Source organism: Nerophis ophidion, linkage group LG10, assembly GCF_033978795.1.
Source record: "Nerophis ophidion isolate RoL-2023_Sa linkage group LG10, RoL_Noph_v1.0, whole genome shotgun sequence".
In the NCBI taxonomy this organism is placed as follows: Eukaryota; Metazoa; Chordata; class Actinopteri; order Syngnathiformes; family Syngnathidae; genus Nerophis; species Nerophis ophidion.
The window spans coordinates 50,602,201-50,619,738 of record NC_084620.1 but is presented as its reverse complement, the minus strand read 5'-3'; the positions used below and the strand labels follow the sequence as shown (position 1 = coordinate 50,619,738).

Here is a 17,538-nt window from a genome sequence, read left to right as displayed (position 1 = left end):
TAATTTATTTTTTTTAAATGTTTATTTATACATTTTTTAACAACTACAAACAGTAAGTCAAAGAACAATATAAAACATTATAAAACATTATGAAAACAGTACAAAACAGCGCCAGGGGGTTATAAATTCAAAATAACAAAAATAGAATACAAAAAAAAAAAAAAATAATAATAATAATATATATATATATATATATATATGTGTATATAATAAACAAAGTGCAAAGCCATAGGCTCATTCAGATTCATTAAACAACTTAAAATTGGAACACAGCATCATTGTTTTCACAGCTTTTTTGTTGTTAGAGGTAGAGAGTGTTTTAATGTAAAGTTCAAAATCTTTTTTAAAGGCACAAAAGATAGGTCGGGTATTAAGAAACTTGCATTTACGAATATAAAACTTAGCCGATAAAATAATGAGGTTGCAAAGGTAGAATTCCTTTTCAAATTTTTGTTCATACAGTGTAAAACCAAAAATCAGATCTTTAAAACAAAGCACAAATTTGTAGCGCTCAAATTCATAACAGCCCGTGACGTCACGCGTACACGTCATCATTACGCGACGTTTTCAAGAAAAAAGTCCCGGGAAATTTAAAATTGCAATTTAGTAAACTAAAACGGCCGTATTGGCATGTGTTGCAATGTTAATATTTCATCATTGATACATAAACTATCAGACTGCGTGGTGGGTAGTAATGGGTTTCAAACTCGGGCCGGTTTTCAATTACGCCAACCCCTCGTAACCACGCCCCCAATTTGCATCTCGTCCAATCAGCGTCCAGGACCGTCGCGCCGCAGTAATGAAGGCATCCCCGTGCTACCCGGCATGCATTGCGGACGCGTCGAAGTGTGCGGTAGGAGAGAGAGAGAGGGAGGGTGGGCGTGTGTTAGGATCTAGGAGGACAGCAGAGAAGAAGAAGAAGAGGAGGCAGCAGCATCTTTAAAAAACGAAGAAGAAGAAGCGTCCTCCATCGTCTCGCCGCTCAGGTAATCAGTCTTCATCTTTGACATCTGGGCGCCATATTCTGCGTGAAACACCTTCTTTGTCTCCTGTGGCGTGTCCGCCCCGGCGTCGCTGCGTCAAAGTGTTTATGTGGGCACAGCAGGTGATGTCTGCCCCCCCCCAAGCCTGCGTCGATACTGTGTCAATCAATCAATGTGTCGATAATGTGACCAGGAAGTCACTTCGCGCAACTTCCGGCTCAATATTGGATTTTTTATTTTATTTTACAGGCATGTTAGCAATTTCTGCTAAAATTCACCTGTTAAAACTATATACAGTGGGGCAAGTTCTCCCACTTAAAATGATGACAGAGGTCTGTCATTTTCATCATAGGTACACTTGAAATGTGAGAGACAGAATGTGAAAAAAAATCCAGGAATTCATATTGTAGGAATTTTATAACATTTATTTATAAATTAAGTATTTGGTCTACCATTCAAAGCTCTCACTGATGGAAGGAGGTGCCATCCACCCATCCATCCATCTTCCGCTTATCCGAGGTCGGGTCGTGGGGGCAGCAGCCTAAGCAGGGAAGCCCAGACTTCCCTCTCCCCAGCCACTTCGTCTAGCTCTTCCCGGGGGATCCCGAGGCGTTCCCAGGCCAGCCGGGAGACATAGTCTTCCCAACGTGTCCTGGGTCTTCCCCGTGGCCTCCTACCGGTTGGACGTGTCCTAAACACCTCCCTTCGGGTGGCATCCTGACCAGATGCCCGAGCCACCTCATCTGGCTCCTCTCCATGTGGAGGAGCAGCGGCTTCACTTTGAGCTCCTCTCGGATGGCAGAGCTTCTCACCCTATCTCTAAGGGAGAGACCTGCCACCCGGCGGAGGAAACTCATTTCGGCCGCTTGTACCCGTGATCTTGTCCTTTCGGTCATGACCCAAAGCTCATGACCATAGGTGAGGATGGGAACGTAGATCGACCGGTAAATTGAGAGCTTTGCCTTCCGGCTCAGCTCCTTCTTCACCACAACGGATCGGTACAACGTCCGCATTACTGAAGACGCCGCACCGATCCGCCTGTCGATCTCACCATCCACTCTTCCCTCACTCGTGAACAAGACTCCTAGGTACTTGAACGCCTTCACTTCGGGCAGGGTCTCCTCCCCAACCCGGAGATGGCACTCCTCCCTTCCTCCAAACACGACGAGTTGAGTTTATACCAAAAAGTTCTATTTTGGTTCCATCTGACCACATGACATTTTCAAACTCAACTCGTCGTGTTTGGAGGAAGAAGAATACCGAGTTGCATCCCAAGAACACCATACCTACTGTGAAGCATGGGGGTGGAAACATCATGCTTTGGGGCTGTTTTTCTGCTAAGGGGACAGGACGATTGATTCGTGTTAAGGAAAGAATGAATGGGGCCATGTATCGTGAGATTTTGAGCCAGAACCTCCTTCCATCAGTGAGCGCTTTGAGTGGTTGACCAAATACTTTTTTCCCACCATAATTTACAAATAAATTCTTTAAAATTCCTACAATGTCCTGGATTTTTTTTTTCACATTCTGTCTCTCACAGTTGAAGTGTACCTATGATGAAAATTACAGACCTCTGTCATCATTTTAAGTGGGAGAACTTGCACAATCGGTGGCTGACTAAATACTTTTTTGCCCCACTGTATACTGTTTTTGGGTTTTTTTGGTTGCGCCCTAAAAAGTATTAATACTGTAAGTGTTTCGCTTATCACACACAACTGCTGTTTGATTGCGATTATAATGCGTGTCTCCGTTGTAGTTTTCGTGGAAAAACTTCGAGGTACTTTTGTGTGTCTGTTAGTAAACATTAATTATTTTCGATAAAGGCCTACTGAATTGAGATTTTCTTGATTTAAACGAGGATAGCAGGTCCATTCTATGTGTCATACTTGATCATTTCGCGATATCGCCATATTTTTGCTGAAAGGATTTTGTAGAGGACATCGACGATAAAGTTCCCAACTTTTGGTCGCTAATAAAAAAGTCTTGCCTGTACCTGAAGTAGCAGACGATGTACGCGTGACGTCAGTGGTTGTAGAGCCCTTCACATCTGAACATTGTTTACAATCATGGCCACCAGCAGCTAGAGCGATCCGGACCGAGAGAGCGACAATTTCTCCATTAATTTGAGCGAGGATGAAAGATTCGTGGATGAGGAAAGTGAGAGTGAAGGACTAGAAAAAGAAAGACAGGGCAGTGGGAGCAATTCAGATGTTATTAGACACATTTGATAGGATAATTCTGGAAAATCCCTTATCTGCTTATTGTGTTACTAGTGTTTTAGTGAGATTATATAGTTGTACTTGAAAGTCGGAGGGGTGTGGTGACCGCCAGTGTCTCTGAGGGAAGCCACGTTTCTCGACGGGTCGAAGCAAAGGCAGCCAGTCGGGCCGGGCTGAAGTTTTTTTTCCCCCCTTCCTCCACGTTGGAAGCATCCCACGTTCAGGAGCGGCCGGTTGGAGGAGCCAAGATAGCTGCCTCTTTGACAGGTGCACGAGGAACGACGCAAGCTCTGCTCATGTCTATGGTAAAAGCCGACTTATTACCACAATTTTCTCACCGAAACCTGCCGGTTGACATGTGGTAGAGAACCATGTTCGCTTGACCACTCTGTTCCGTAGTAAAGCTTCACCTTCGGGAATGTAAACAATGAAACACCGGCTGTGTTTGTGTTGCTAAAGGCAGCTGCAACACACCACTTCCCACCTACATCTTTCTTCTTTGATGTCTCTATTATTAATTGAACAAATTGCAAAAGATTCAGCAACACAGATGTCCAGAATACTGTGTAATTATGCGATTAAAGCTGACGACTTATAGCTGGGATCGGGCTGGAAAAAAATGTCGGCTACAATCCGTGACGTCACGCGCACGCGTCATCATACCGCGACGTTTTCAACAGGATACTTCGCGCGAAATTTAAAATTTCAATTTAGTAAACTAAAAAGGCCGTATTGGCATGTGTTGCAATGTTAATATTTCATCATTGATATATAAACTATCAGACTGCGTGGTCGGTAGTAGTGCCTTTCAGTAGGCCTTTAAATACTGTAAGTGTTGCGCTTATCACACACCTGCTGTTTGATTGCGATTATAACGCGTGTCTCCGTTGTAGTTTTCCTGGACAAACTTGGAGGTACTTTTGTGTGTGTGTGTGTTAGTAAACATGAATTATTTTTGATAACAACTAATTATGATAATTGTTGTCCAGTTGTCATGTATTTGTTTTAATAGCATCATAATGTCACTTGCAAGTATGACATGAAGTTGCAAGTCCAAGACGTTAGATGGCAGTAGTGTATAAATTATGGTGGGTTTTTCTCTTTTCTGTTGCGCCCTAAAAAGTGTTAATAATGTAAGTTTTGTACTTTTTTTTTTTTTTACACACTAACTGTTTGATTGCAAGTATGACATTACGTTGCAAGTCCAAGACGTTAGACGGCAGTAGTCTATAAGTTATGATGTTTTCTCTTTTATGTTGCGCCCTAAGAAGTGTTTATAATGTAAGTTTTGTACTTTTTTTTTTTTTTACACATTAATTGTTTGATTGCAACTATGACATTACGTTGCAAGTCCAAGACGTTAGATGGCAGTAGTGTATAGTTTATGGTGTGTTTTCTGTTGCGCCCTAAAAGGTGTTAAAACTGTAAGTGTCGTCCTTACTTTTACACACTAGCTGTTTGATTGTAACTCGCGTCTTTGTTGTTGTTTTCATGAACCAACTTGGAGGTCCCAGATTTCTGTACTTTTGTGTGTGTTAGTAAACATTCATTATTTTTGATAAGAGAGTATTTTTTTTGCAACATTTAACATTTAAAAATGAGCTATTTATAAAAAAAAATGTACAGTTGTCATATATTGTTTTAATATCACCATATTATCATTTGCAAGTATGACATTAAGTTGCAAGTCTAGGACGTTAGATGGCAGTAGTGTATACATTATGGTGTGTTTTCTCTTTTCTGTTGCACCCTAAAAAGTGTTAATACTGTAAGTGTTGCGCTTATCACACACCAGCTGTTTGATTGTAACGCACGTCTCCGTTGTAGTTTTAATGGACAAACTTGGAGGTACGAAATTTTTGTACTTTTGTGTGTGTGTTAGTAAACATGAAATATTTTTGATAACATTTTTTTGCAACATTTAACATTTAAAAAATAGCTAATTATGAGAATTGTTGTCCAGTTGTCATATATTGTTTTAATATAATCATAATATCATTTGCAAGTATGACATTAAGTTGCAAGTCCAAGACGTTGGATGGCAGTAGTGTATAAGTTATGGTGTGTTTTCTCTTTTCTGTTGCGCCCTAAAAAGTGTTAATACTGTAAGTTTTGTACTTTTTTTTTTTTTTTTTTTACAAACTAATTGTTTGATTGCAACTATGACATTAAGTTTCAAGTCCAAGACGTTAGATGGCAGTAGTGTATAGTTTATGGTGTGTTTTCTGTTGCGCCCTAAAAGGTGTTAAAACTGTAAGTGTCGTCCTTACTTTTACACACTAGCTGTTTGATTTTAACTCGCGTCTTTGTTGTTTTTTTCATGAACCAACTTGGAGGTCCCAGATTTCTGTACTTTTGTGTGTGTTAGTAAACATTCATTATTTTTGATAAGAGAGTATTTTTATTGCGACGTTTAACATTAAAAATGAGCTATTTATAAAAAAAATTGTACAGTTGTCATATATTGTTTTAATATCATCATATTATCATTTGCAAGTATGACATTAAGTTGCATGTCCAAGACGTTAGATGGCAGTAGTGTATAAATTATGGTGGGTTTTCTCTTTTCTGTTGCGCCCTAAAAAGTGTTAATACTGTAAGTGTTGCGCTTATCACACACCTGCGGTTTTTTTGTAACGCACGTCTCCATTGTAGTTTTAATGGACAAACCTGGAGGTACGAAATTTTTGTACTTTTGTGTGTGTGTTAGTAAACATGAAATATTTTTAATAACATTTTTTTTGCAACATTTAACATTTAAAAAATAGCTAATTCTGATAATTGTTGTCCAGTTGTCATATATTGCTTTAATATCATCATAATATCACTTGCAAGTATGACATTAAGTTGCAAGTTCAAGACGTTGGATGGCAGTAGTGTATAAGTTATGGTGTGTTTTCTCTTTTCTGTTGCACCCTAAAAAGTGTTAATACTGTAAGTTTTGTACTTTTTTTTTTTTTTTTTTCAACTAATTGTTTGATTGCAACTATGACATTAAGTTGCAAGTCCAAGATGTTAGATGGCAGGAGTGTATAGTTTATGGTGTGTTTTCTGTTGCTCCCTAAAATGTGTTAAAACTATAAGTGTCGTCCTTATTTTTACACACTAGCTGTTTGATTGTAACTCGCGTCTTTGTTGTTGTTTTCATGAACCAACTTGGAGGTCCCAGATTTCTGTACTTTTGTGTGTGTTAGTAAACATTAATTATTTTTGATAAAAAAATATTTTTATTGCAACATTTAAAAATGTGCTATTTATGATACTTTTTGTACAGTTGTTGTATATTGTTTTATTATCATCATATTATCATCTGCAAGTATGACATTAAGTTGCAAGTCCAAGACGTTAGATGGCAGTAGTGTATAGGTTATGGCGTGTTTCCTGTTGTGCCCTAAAAGGTGTTAAAACTGTAAGTATTGTCCTTATTTTTACAGACTAGCTGTTTCATTGTCTCTGTTGTAGTTTTCATGGACAAACTTGGAGGTATGAAATTTCAGTTCTTTTGTGTGTGTTAGTAAACATGAATTATTTTTGAGAAGAATATTATTTTTTTGAAAAATGTAACATTTAAAAACGATCTAATTATGATAATTGTTATCCAATTGTTACCTTTTGTTTTAATATCATCATATTATCATTTAAGTTGCAAGTCCATGGCGTTATATGGCGGTATTGTATAGGTTATGATGTTTTCAGTTTTCTGTTGTGCCCTAAAAAGGGTTAAAACTGTAAGTATTGTACTTTTTTGTACAGTACATGGATTATTTTGGCAAAGATGGATGGTGTGACAATCTGTCACTTCATTTCTGTTAGTTTTTCGTGTTTTTGTATTTACTTCCTGTTCAGTGCTCTTATTTTGTTGTATTTCCTGTTTTATTCACGGAGCACTGTTTTTCTCTTTTCGTTGATTGGCAGCGGTTCACACCTGCTGTCAATCACACTAGTGTCTATTTATGTTTCACTCGAGCACTCCTCAGTGCTCGATGATAAAATCTATATTGAGAACGTTTATCTGCACGACTGCTTTATGTTTGCTTTTGTTATTTTCTTATTTGTATTAAATATTCTTACCTTCACTCAACTCTCCTGGATTCTTGCATACTCGGGGACACACAACAGCAGACATGCGAGTTCACAACAGATAGATTATTTTGGCAAAAGAAGAAATGCTCACTAACACAGATTTAGACAGATTTGTGAACAATACTTGCGAGGAATATGCCTTTTGTGTGTATCGTAAAAGTTTTACATCTTTGAGTTCAACTCATGAAAAATGGGTTTAAAAACAAAGGTTTTTCGTTTATATTTTTGTTCAGTGTACAATTACACAGTGATAAAATAAATTATTGCCAAATAATAATTTTTTTCTTAAATGCACTGTCAATACAATTCAAGTGCAAACTAAAAGGCAGCTTCACCACTTTAAGAAGAGCAAACTACATAAATATTACATGTTATTATGAATGTTACTAGATACTACATTACATATATACTTACAGCACAGTTATAATAACAGAGATTTTGTGATATTTATTTCATTGTAATACTGCAACATGATACTTAGTCTTTGACTAAAGCTGCATCTGTTTAGCACACAGCTTCTAAAATCTGCGTGAGGATTTTGAGTAATTCTTAATGGACATGGGAAAATATAAATATCCCATCAGTCAACATCCTGGTGAGAGCAGTGATTGTTTTATTATGTTGCTAGTTTGTGTTTCTTGTTTAGCACTTGGCAATGCTGCTACTTGATGGGTCTGTTTACCACACAGCTTCTAAAACTTGTAGCTCATCCTCTGTATGTTCAGGTTCAAAAATATAACTTCCTGGATCAAAATTTGTCCCAAAGTGGTCTGTGTTGGCTCTCATAACGTTGGCTATGAATAGTATTGTTGTTGTTGTTAAAGGGAAACGCGAACATTGTGAAAAGGAACACATCGTCATATGCTTAGAGCTAAATATGTAAATATTATGTTATTATGAATGTTACTAGATACTACATTACATATATACTTACAGCTCAGTTATAATAATGCAGAGTTTGGGATATTTATTTTATTGTAATACTGCTATATGATGCTTTGTGTTTGACTAAAGCTGCATCAGTTTAGCACACAGCTTCTAAAACCTGTAGATCATCCTCCTTATATTCAGGTTCAAAAATAGAAGTTTTCGGTCTGTGTTGTCTCTCATAACGTTGGCTATGATTAGTAGTGTTGTTGTTGTTGAAGGGAAAGGTGAAAGTAGTGATGCGTCTGGGAAATGAATACACCGCCGTATGCTTAGAATAAGCTAATTAGGTAAATATTACATGTTATTATGAATGTTACTAGAAACTACATATATACTTACAGCATGTATATATTAATGTTATTAGGAATGTTACTAGATACTACATATATACTTATTTATTTATACATTACATGTTATTATGAATGTTACTACAGTACATATATACTTGTTACTATGAATGTTACTAGATACTACATATATACTTACATCATGTATACGTTACATGTTATTATGAATGTTACTAGAAACTACATATATACTTACATCCTATATACATTATATGTTATTATGAATGTTACTAGATACTACATACATACTTACTTCATGTATACTTTACATGTTATTTTGAATGTTACTAGATACTACATATATACTTACATCATGTATGTATTACATGCTATAATGAATGTTACTAGATACTGCATATATACATGTTTATATTACATGTTTATTGTGAATGTTACTAGATACTACATATATACATAAATCATGTATGTATTCCATGTTATTATGAATGTTACTAGATACTACATATATACTTACATCATGTATACATTACATGTTTAAATTAATGTTACTAGATACTACAAATATACTTACAGCATGTATATATTACATGTTATTCTGAATGTTACTAGTTACTACATATATACTTAAATCATGTATGTATTACGTGTTATTGTGAATGTTACTAGATACTACATATATACATCATGTATACATTACATGTTTAAATGAATGTTACTAGATGCTACATATATACTTACAGCATGTATACATTACATGCTATTATTAATGTTACTAGATACTACATATATACTTAAATCATGTATGTATTACATGTCATTATGAATGTTACTAGATACTACATATATATTTACATCATGTATACATTACATGTTTAAATGAATGTTACTAGATACTACATATATACTTACAGCATGTATATATTACATGTTATTATTAATGTTACTAGATACTACATATATACTTAAATCATGTATGTATTGCATGTTATCATGAATGTTAATAGATACTACATATATATTTACATCATGTATACATTACATGTTATTATGAATGTTACTAGATACTAGATATATACTTACATTATGTATGTATTACATGTTATAATGAATGTTACTAGATACTGCATATATACTTACATCATGTATATATTACATGTTATAATGACTGTTACTAGATACTACATACTGTATATACTTACATCATGTATATGTTACATGTTATTATGAATGTTTGTAGATACTACAAAATTGAAGGAGATTTGGATGTTTTTTACAGCACTATATAGGCGGAAAAGAGCGATTCACATTGTTAGCTGACTTTTACTAGCCTTTATTTATGTGTGTTCTGGTCTCACATAAGGATTACCCAAAAAAGTGCAGTTCCGTTTTTTTTAACGTGCTGTTGCTACAAACTTGCTGAGCTTCGAAGGCGTCACTAAATAATCGATCTTTTCCCGGTGCGGCAGGCAACGCCAACGTCTCCACCTCCTGGTCAAATGTCAGCCATTTCTCTTCCGGATGGAACGCGTGTTGTCATACGTCGCCACTTCCTGTCACTCAAAGCAGGTGTACGCTCTGAAGATTGAGGCTAATGACCCCCGCGCAGCCCACTGAACGCCCTGAATTATTTATGGGCTAATCGCGGGGGAAGACACGAGTTGTTGGATGGTCGCACGGCTTTGTCTGCCAACAGCTGCTCTGCCACATGAAAGCTTGAAGCTGCTTTTTCATTGTTTGACGAGCATCCAATTGACCTTTTTTTTCTTTTTCTCGGTCCTGGTTAAGCAGTGCGACAAATGTGCAGAAGGGAACATCTTAAGGTGGAATCAATGTGCTAATTGCGCTCACGTGGGAGGGAATTATCAATAGCCTGCGAGTCACAGCTCAGGGGAAAAAAAAAAAAAAAAAAAAAAGAGTACTCAGTCCTTATGATAACAATTCATAATTGTTAATTAGGAATTATGTTGCTTTGAAAGTAATTGTTGGTGCAGTGCCTAGGTGCCACCAGCAGAGGCGCTGTTAATTAAGTCGTACTGTGTTTGGGATCTGTATAAGTCCTGAAAATGTGAACTGAAACCATGGAGGAGATACCGTAAATTACGGACTATAAGCAGCTAATTTTTTCCTACCCTTTGATCCCTGTGTAGTGTGGATTATAAAACGGTGCGGCTAATTTACGGGTTTTTTTTCTCCTATGTCCCACTCTCCCTTGTGGAGGGGGTCCGGTCCGATCCGGTGGCCATGTACTGCTTGCCTGTGTATCGGCTTGGGACATCTCTGCGCTGCTGATCCGCTTCCGCTTGGGATGGTTTCCTGCTGGCTCCGCTGTGAACGGGACTCTCGCTGCTCTGTTGGATCCGCTTTGGACTGGACTCTCGCGACTGTGTTGGATCCGCTTTGGACTGGACTCTCGCGACTGTGTTGGATCCATTATGGATTGAACTTTCACAGTATCATGTTAGACCCGCTCGACATCCATTGCTTTCCTCCTCTCCAAGGTTCTCATAGTCATCATTGTCACCGACGTCCCAATGGGTCATTATTGTCACCGATGTCCCACTGGGTGTGAGTTTTCCTTGCCCTTATGTGGGCCTACCGAGGATGTCGTAGTGGTTTGTGCAGCCCTTTGAGACACTAGTGATTTAGGGCTATATAAGTAAACATTGATTGATTGATTGATTGATTGATTGATTGATTGATTTTCTTCCCTGACGGCCATAATTCAAATAGTTTGAAACAATCAGTCAATCAATGTTTAATTGAATAGCCCTAAATCACAAGTGTCTCAACGGGCTGCACAAGCCACCTCCACATCCTCGGGTCAGATCCCACATCAGAGCAAGAAAAAACTCAACCCAATGGGATGGCAATGAGAAACCTTGGAGGGGACCGCAGATCCAGTCCATAGTGGACCTAATTAATAGTGTGAGAGTCCAGTCCGTAGTGGATCTAACATAATAGTGTGAGAGTCCAGTCCGTAGTGGATCTAACATAATAGTGTGAGAGTCCAGTCTATAGTGGATCTAACATAATAGTGTGAGAGTCCAGTCCATAGTGGATCTAACATAATAGTGAGAGTCCAGTCCATAGTGCATCTAACATAATAGTGTGGGAGTCCAGTCCATAGTGGATCTAACATACTAGTGTGAGAGTCCAGTCCATAGTGCATCTAACATAATAGTGTGAGAGTCCAGTCCATAGTGCATCTAACATAATAGTGTGAGAGTCCAGTCCATAGTGGATCTAACGTAATAGTGAGAGTCCAGTCCATAGTGGATCTAACATAATAGTGAGAGTCCAGTCCATAGTGCATCTAACATAATAGTGTGAGAGTCCAGTCCATAGTGGATCTAACTTAAAAGTGAGAGAGTCCAGTCCATAGTGGATCTAACTTAAAAGTGAGAGAGTCCAGTCCATAGTGGATCTAACTTAAAAGTGAGAGAGTCCAGTCCATAGGGGATCTAACATAATAGTGAGAGTCCAGTCCATAGTGGATCTAACATAATAATGAGAGCCCAGTCCATAGTGGATCTACCACAATATTGTGAGAGTCCAGTCCATAGTGGATCCAACATAAGTGTGAATGTCCAGTCCATAGTGGATCTAACATAATAGTGAGAGTCCAGTCTTTAGTGGATCTAACATAATAGTGAGAGTCCAGTCCATAGTGGATCTAACATAATAGTGTGAGAGTCCAGTCCATAGTGGATCTAACATAATAGTGGAAGTCCAGTCCATAGCGGATGTAGTTAATAGTGTAAGAGTCCAGTCCATAGTGGATCTAACATAATAGTGTGAGAGTCCAGTCCATAGTAGATCTAACATAATTGAGTGAGATTCCAGTCTATTGTGGATCTAAAATAATAGTGGGAGTCCAGTCCATTGTGGATCTGACATAATAGTGTGAGAGTCCAGTCCACAGTGGATCTAACATAATTGAGTGAGATTCCAGTGTATTGTGGATCTAAAATAATAGTGGGAGTCCAGTCCACAGTGGATCTAACATAATAATGAGAGTCCAGTCCATAGTGGATCTACCATAATATTGTGAGAGTCCAGTCCATTGTGGATCTAACATATTAGTGTGAGAGTCCAGTCCATAGTGGATCTAACATAATAATGAGAGTCCAGTCCATAGTAGTGGGAGTCCAGTCCATAATGATAGTAGGCTAATATAAACACTTCCATCATGTGTTGCCTTCATTACAACACTTATATAAGACTTTTAATTTTGTGCGGCTCCAGACAGATTAGTTTTTTATCATTTTGGTCCCATACGGCTCTTTAAACATTAAGGGTTGCCGACCCCTGCCCAACAGCGTCCGACTTCCCCCTCCTTGACGTTTGTTTTGAACAAAGTTTCCCGAGTAAGCGTATCCCCGCCATGCTTGATCCGAACACGGCGTCTGCGGCGAGGTCACAGAGGAGCGTGGCCAGCTCGCCATGCGTCACGTTCTTGTCAGAGTTCTCAGCTCAGAGATGACTTCCCGACTCCTCTGTGAGCCAGCGACACTTTTGCTTTTTTTTTTTTTTTTTCCGCTTCCGAAGTTTAGCTTTGGAAATTTCCGCAAACCAGGGCGGCGAGAAAGAAGAGAAGGTGTTTTCACACGCCGAAATAACGGTTAGTGCGGCTGCGATTCCAAATAAGCAGCCGACTTTCACACAAACTCCTACCATGCATCACAACCAAGATGGTGGCTGCAGCCGTTGAAGGTATTTTCCATCGCTTCCGTCGCCCTCATAAGTTATTTTGGACTTCCTTTTAAGGTTGTCTCCAAGCTGGGCGATATGGCTGAAAAACGGTATCACGATATCATTTATTTTTAATATATAATCGATAATTATTGACATTTCTTATGACCTGTGGAAAATATTGACCATGAGAAATAGGAGATGTCAACATAACCATGGAAAACATCCATCCTTCCATCTTCTTCCACTTATCCGAGGTCGGGTCGCGGGGGCAGCAGCCTAAGCAGGCAAGCCCTGACTTCCCACTCCCCAGCCACTTGGTCCAGCTCCTCCCGGGGGATCCCGAGGCATTCCCTAGGCCAGCCGGGAGACATAGTCTTCCCAACGTGTCCTGGGTCTTCCCCGTGGACGTGCCTGAAACCCCTCCCTAGGGGTGGCATCCTGACCAGACGCCCGAACCACAACACTCAATGTAAATAACATTTTTAAAATCACAGTAAATACAAAAGCCAAAAGCAGTCACGTTGTGTAAATGGTAAATAAAAACAAGATACAATGATTTGCAAATCCTTTTCAACTTATATTCAATTGAATAGACTGCAAAGACAAGATTTTTTTTGCAACTATTAGCTTATTTGGAATTTGATCCCTGCAATATGTTTAAAAAAAGCTGCCACAAGTGGCAAAAAAGACTGAGAAAAGTTGAGGAATGCTTGTCAAACGCTTATTTGGAACATCCCGCAGGTGAACGGGCTAATTGGGAACAAGTGGGTGCCATGATTGGGTATAAAAGTAGCTTCCGTGAAATGCTCGGTCGTTCACAAACAAGGACGGGGCGAGGGTCACCACTTTTTCAACAGATGCCTGAGCAAATTGTTTAAGAACGGCATTTCTCATACAAGCTGTTGCAAGGAATTAAGGGATTTTACCATCTACGCTCTTTAATATCATCAAAAGGTTCAGAGAATTTGGAGAAATCACTTCACTGATATTGAACACTGATAAAGTTTGCAGTAAACAAAACATTATAGCTAGTATTGATGTTATTTGAACACTGATAACGTTTGCAGTAAACAAAACATAGCTAGTATTGATGTTATTTGAACACTGATAAAGTTTGCAGTAAACACAACGTTTGAGCTAATATTGATGCTATTCGAACACTGATAATGTTTGCAGTAAACAAAACATAGCTAGTATGGGATGGTATTTGAACACTGATAAAGCTTGCAGTAAACATACATTTGATGTTAGTATTGATTTTATCTGAACTTATAAAGTTTGCAGGAAACAAAACATTATAGCTAGTATTGATGTTATTTGAACTCTTATAAAGTTTGCAGTAAACAAAACATAGCGAGTTTTGATGTTATTTAAACTCTTATAAAATTTGCTGGAAACAAAACATTATAGCTAGTATTGATGTTATTTGAACTTCTATAACGTTTGCAGTAAACAAAACATAGCGAGTTTTGATGTTATTTAAACTCTTATAAAGTTTGCAGTAAACAAAACATTATAGCTAGTATTGATGTTATTTAAACTCTTATAAAGTTTGCAGTAAACAAAACATTATAGCTAGTATTGATGTTATTTGAACTCCTATAAAGTTTGCAGTAAACCAAAAATTAAAGCTAATATTGATGTCATTTGAACAGTGATAAAGTTTGCAGTAAACAAAACTTTTTAGCTAACATTGATGTTATTTGAACACTGATAATGTTTGCAGTAAACAAAACTTTTTAGCTAGTATTGATGTTTTTTGAACACTGATAAAGTTTGCAGTGAACAAAACTTTTTAGCTAACATTGATGTTATTTGAACACTGATATTTGCAGTAAACAAAACTTTTGAGCTAGTTTTGATGTTATTTGAACTCTTATAAAGTTCGCAGTAAACAAAACATAGCGAGTTTTGATGTTATTTAAACTCTTATTAAGTTTACAGTAAACAAAACATTATAGCTAGTATTGATGTTATTTGAACTCTTATAAAGTTTGCAGTAAACCAAAAATTAAAGCTAATATTGATGTCATTTGAACACTGCTAAAGTTTGCAGTAAACAAAACTTTTTAACTAACATTGATGTTATTTGAACACTGATAATGTTTGCAGTAAACAAAACATAGCTAGTATCAATCAATCAATCAATGTTTACTTATATAGCCCTAAATCACAAGTGTCTCAAAGGGCTGCACAAACCACTACGACATCCTCACACCCAGTGGGACATCGGTGACAATAATGACCCAGTGGGACGTCGGTGACAATGATGACTATGAGAACCTTGGAGAGGAGGAAAGCAATGGATGTCGAGCGGGTCCAACATGATACTGTGAATGTTCAATCTATAATGGATCCAACACAGTCGCGAAAGTCCAGTCCAAAGCGGATCCAACACAGCAGCGAGAGTCCCGTTCACAGCGGAGCCAGCAGGAAACCATCCCAAGCGGAGGCCGATCAGTAGCGCCGAGATGTCCCCAGCCGATACACAGGGTTATTTGAACACTGATAAAGTTTGCAGTAAACAAAACTTTTTAGCTAACATTGATGTTATTTGAACACTGATGTTTGCAGTAAACAAAACTTTTTAGCTAGTTTTGATGTTATTTGAACTCTTATAAAGTTCGCAGTAAACAAAACATTTTAGCGGGTTTTGATGTTATTTAAACTCTTATAAAGTTTGCAGTAAACAAAACATTATAGTTAGTATTGATTTTATTCGAACTCTTATAAAGTTTGCAGTAAACCAAAAATTAAAGCTAATATTGATGTAATTTGAACACTGATAAAGTTTGCAATAAACAAAACATTTTAGCTAACATTGATGTTATTTGAACACTGATAATGTTTGCAGTAAACAAAACTTTTTAGCTAGTATTGATGTTATTTAAACACTGATAATGTTAGCAGTAAACACAACTTTTTAGCTAGTATTGATGTTATTTGAACACTGATAAAGTTTGCAGTAAACAAAACTTTTTAGCTAACATTGATGTTATTTGAACACTGATAAAGTTTGCAGTAAACAAGACTTGTTGGCTAGTATTGATGTTATTTGAACGCTGATAAAGTTTGCAGTAAACAAAACTTTTTAGCTAACATTGATGTTATTTGAACACTGATAATGTTTGCAGTAAACACTTTTTAGCTAATACTGATGTTATTTGAACTCTTATAAAGTGTGCAGTAAACCAAAAATTAAAGCTAATATTGATGTCATTTGAACACTGATAAAGTTTGCAGTAAACACAACTTTTTAGCTAACATTGATGTTTTTCGAACACTGATAATGTTAGCAGTAAACAAAACTTTTTAGCTAGTATTGATATTTGAACACTGATAAAGTTTGCAGTAAACCAAAAATTAAAGCTAATATTGATGTTATTTGAACACTGATAATGTTTGCAGTAAACAAAACTTTTTAGCTAGTATTGATGTTATTTGAACACTGATACAGGTTGCGGTAAACAAAACATCATAGCGAGTATTGATGTTATTTGAACACTGATAAAGTTAGCAGTTATTTGAGCACTGATAAAGTTGCAGTTAAATCAAGGAGTAGTGAACATCCCAGTAAACAAAGTAAAGAATTTATAAAGAAGTTGTAAAAATGTAAATAGTATGACTAAGTGTCTGGAATTTTCCACGGTTTATCATTGTAGCATTTACCGCGACATCCTTCGTTACAGCCTTACTACCTACTAGAACAGGGGTCTCAAACTCAATTTACCTGGGGGCCACTGGATGCAAAAACTGGGTGAGGTTGGGCCGCAAGAAAAGATTTCTTAAAAAATCTAACATGCACTTTTTAATGACATCACCTTATATGAATGGCTTTCCCGCCCTAGCAACATACTTGCCAGCCTTCACGATTTGGTAGCAGGGGGTGTATATTGTAGCCCGGAAGAGTCAGGGCTGCATGGGATTCTGGGTAATTGTTCTGTTGTGTTTATGTTATGTTACGATGCGGATGTTCTCCCGAAATGTGTTTGTCATTCTTGTTTTGGTATAGGTTCACAGTCTGGCATATATTTGTAACAGTGTTAAAGTTTTTTTTTTACGGCCACCCTTCTTGTGTAGCTGTTGATCAAATATATTTTGCAATACCACACGTGCGTCTTGCATGGCCAGATGCAACATACAACTGGGCTTGCACGCTGTCAGTTTAGGATATAGGGGGCGCTAAAGGCAGTGCCATTATGGCACTCCCTGAATATTGTTGATCTGGTAAATATCAACAGGGGCTTCGATAGGATTGGTGCCCTAAAATTCAGGGGTCTTTCAGGAAAATTGGGGACGTTGGCAAGTATGACGCTGTCA

General features: G+C 37.5%; 1 protein-coding gene across 1 annotated transcript in view; it reads left to right on the top strand.

Moving 5' to 3' along the window:
* Positions 1-852: 852 nt before the first annotated feature.
* Positions 853-17,538, top strand: part of LOC133560962 (synapsin-3-like) — a 274,400-nt gene continuing 257,714 nt past the window's right edge. The window contains exon 1 of the mRNA XM_061914036.1: positions 853-986. The gene's annotated coding sequence lies outside the window, so the exon portion shown is untranslated. The remainder of the gene's footprint in view (positions 987-17,538) is intronic.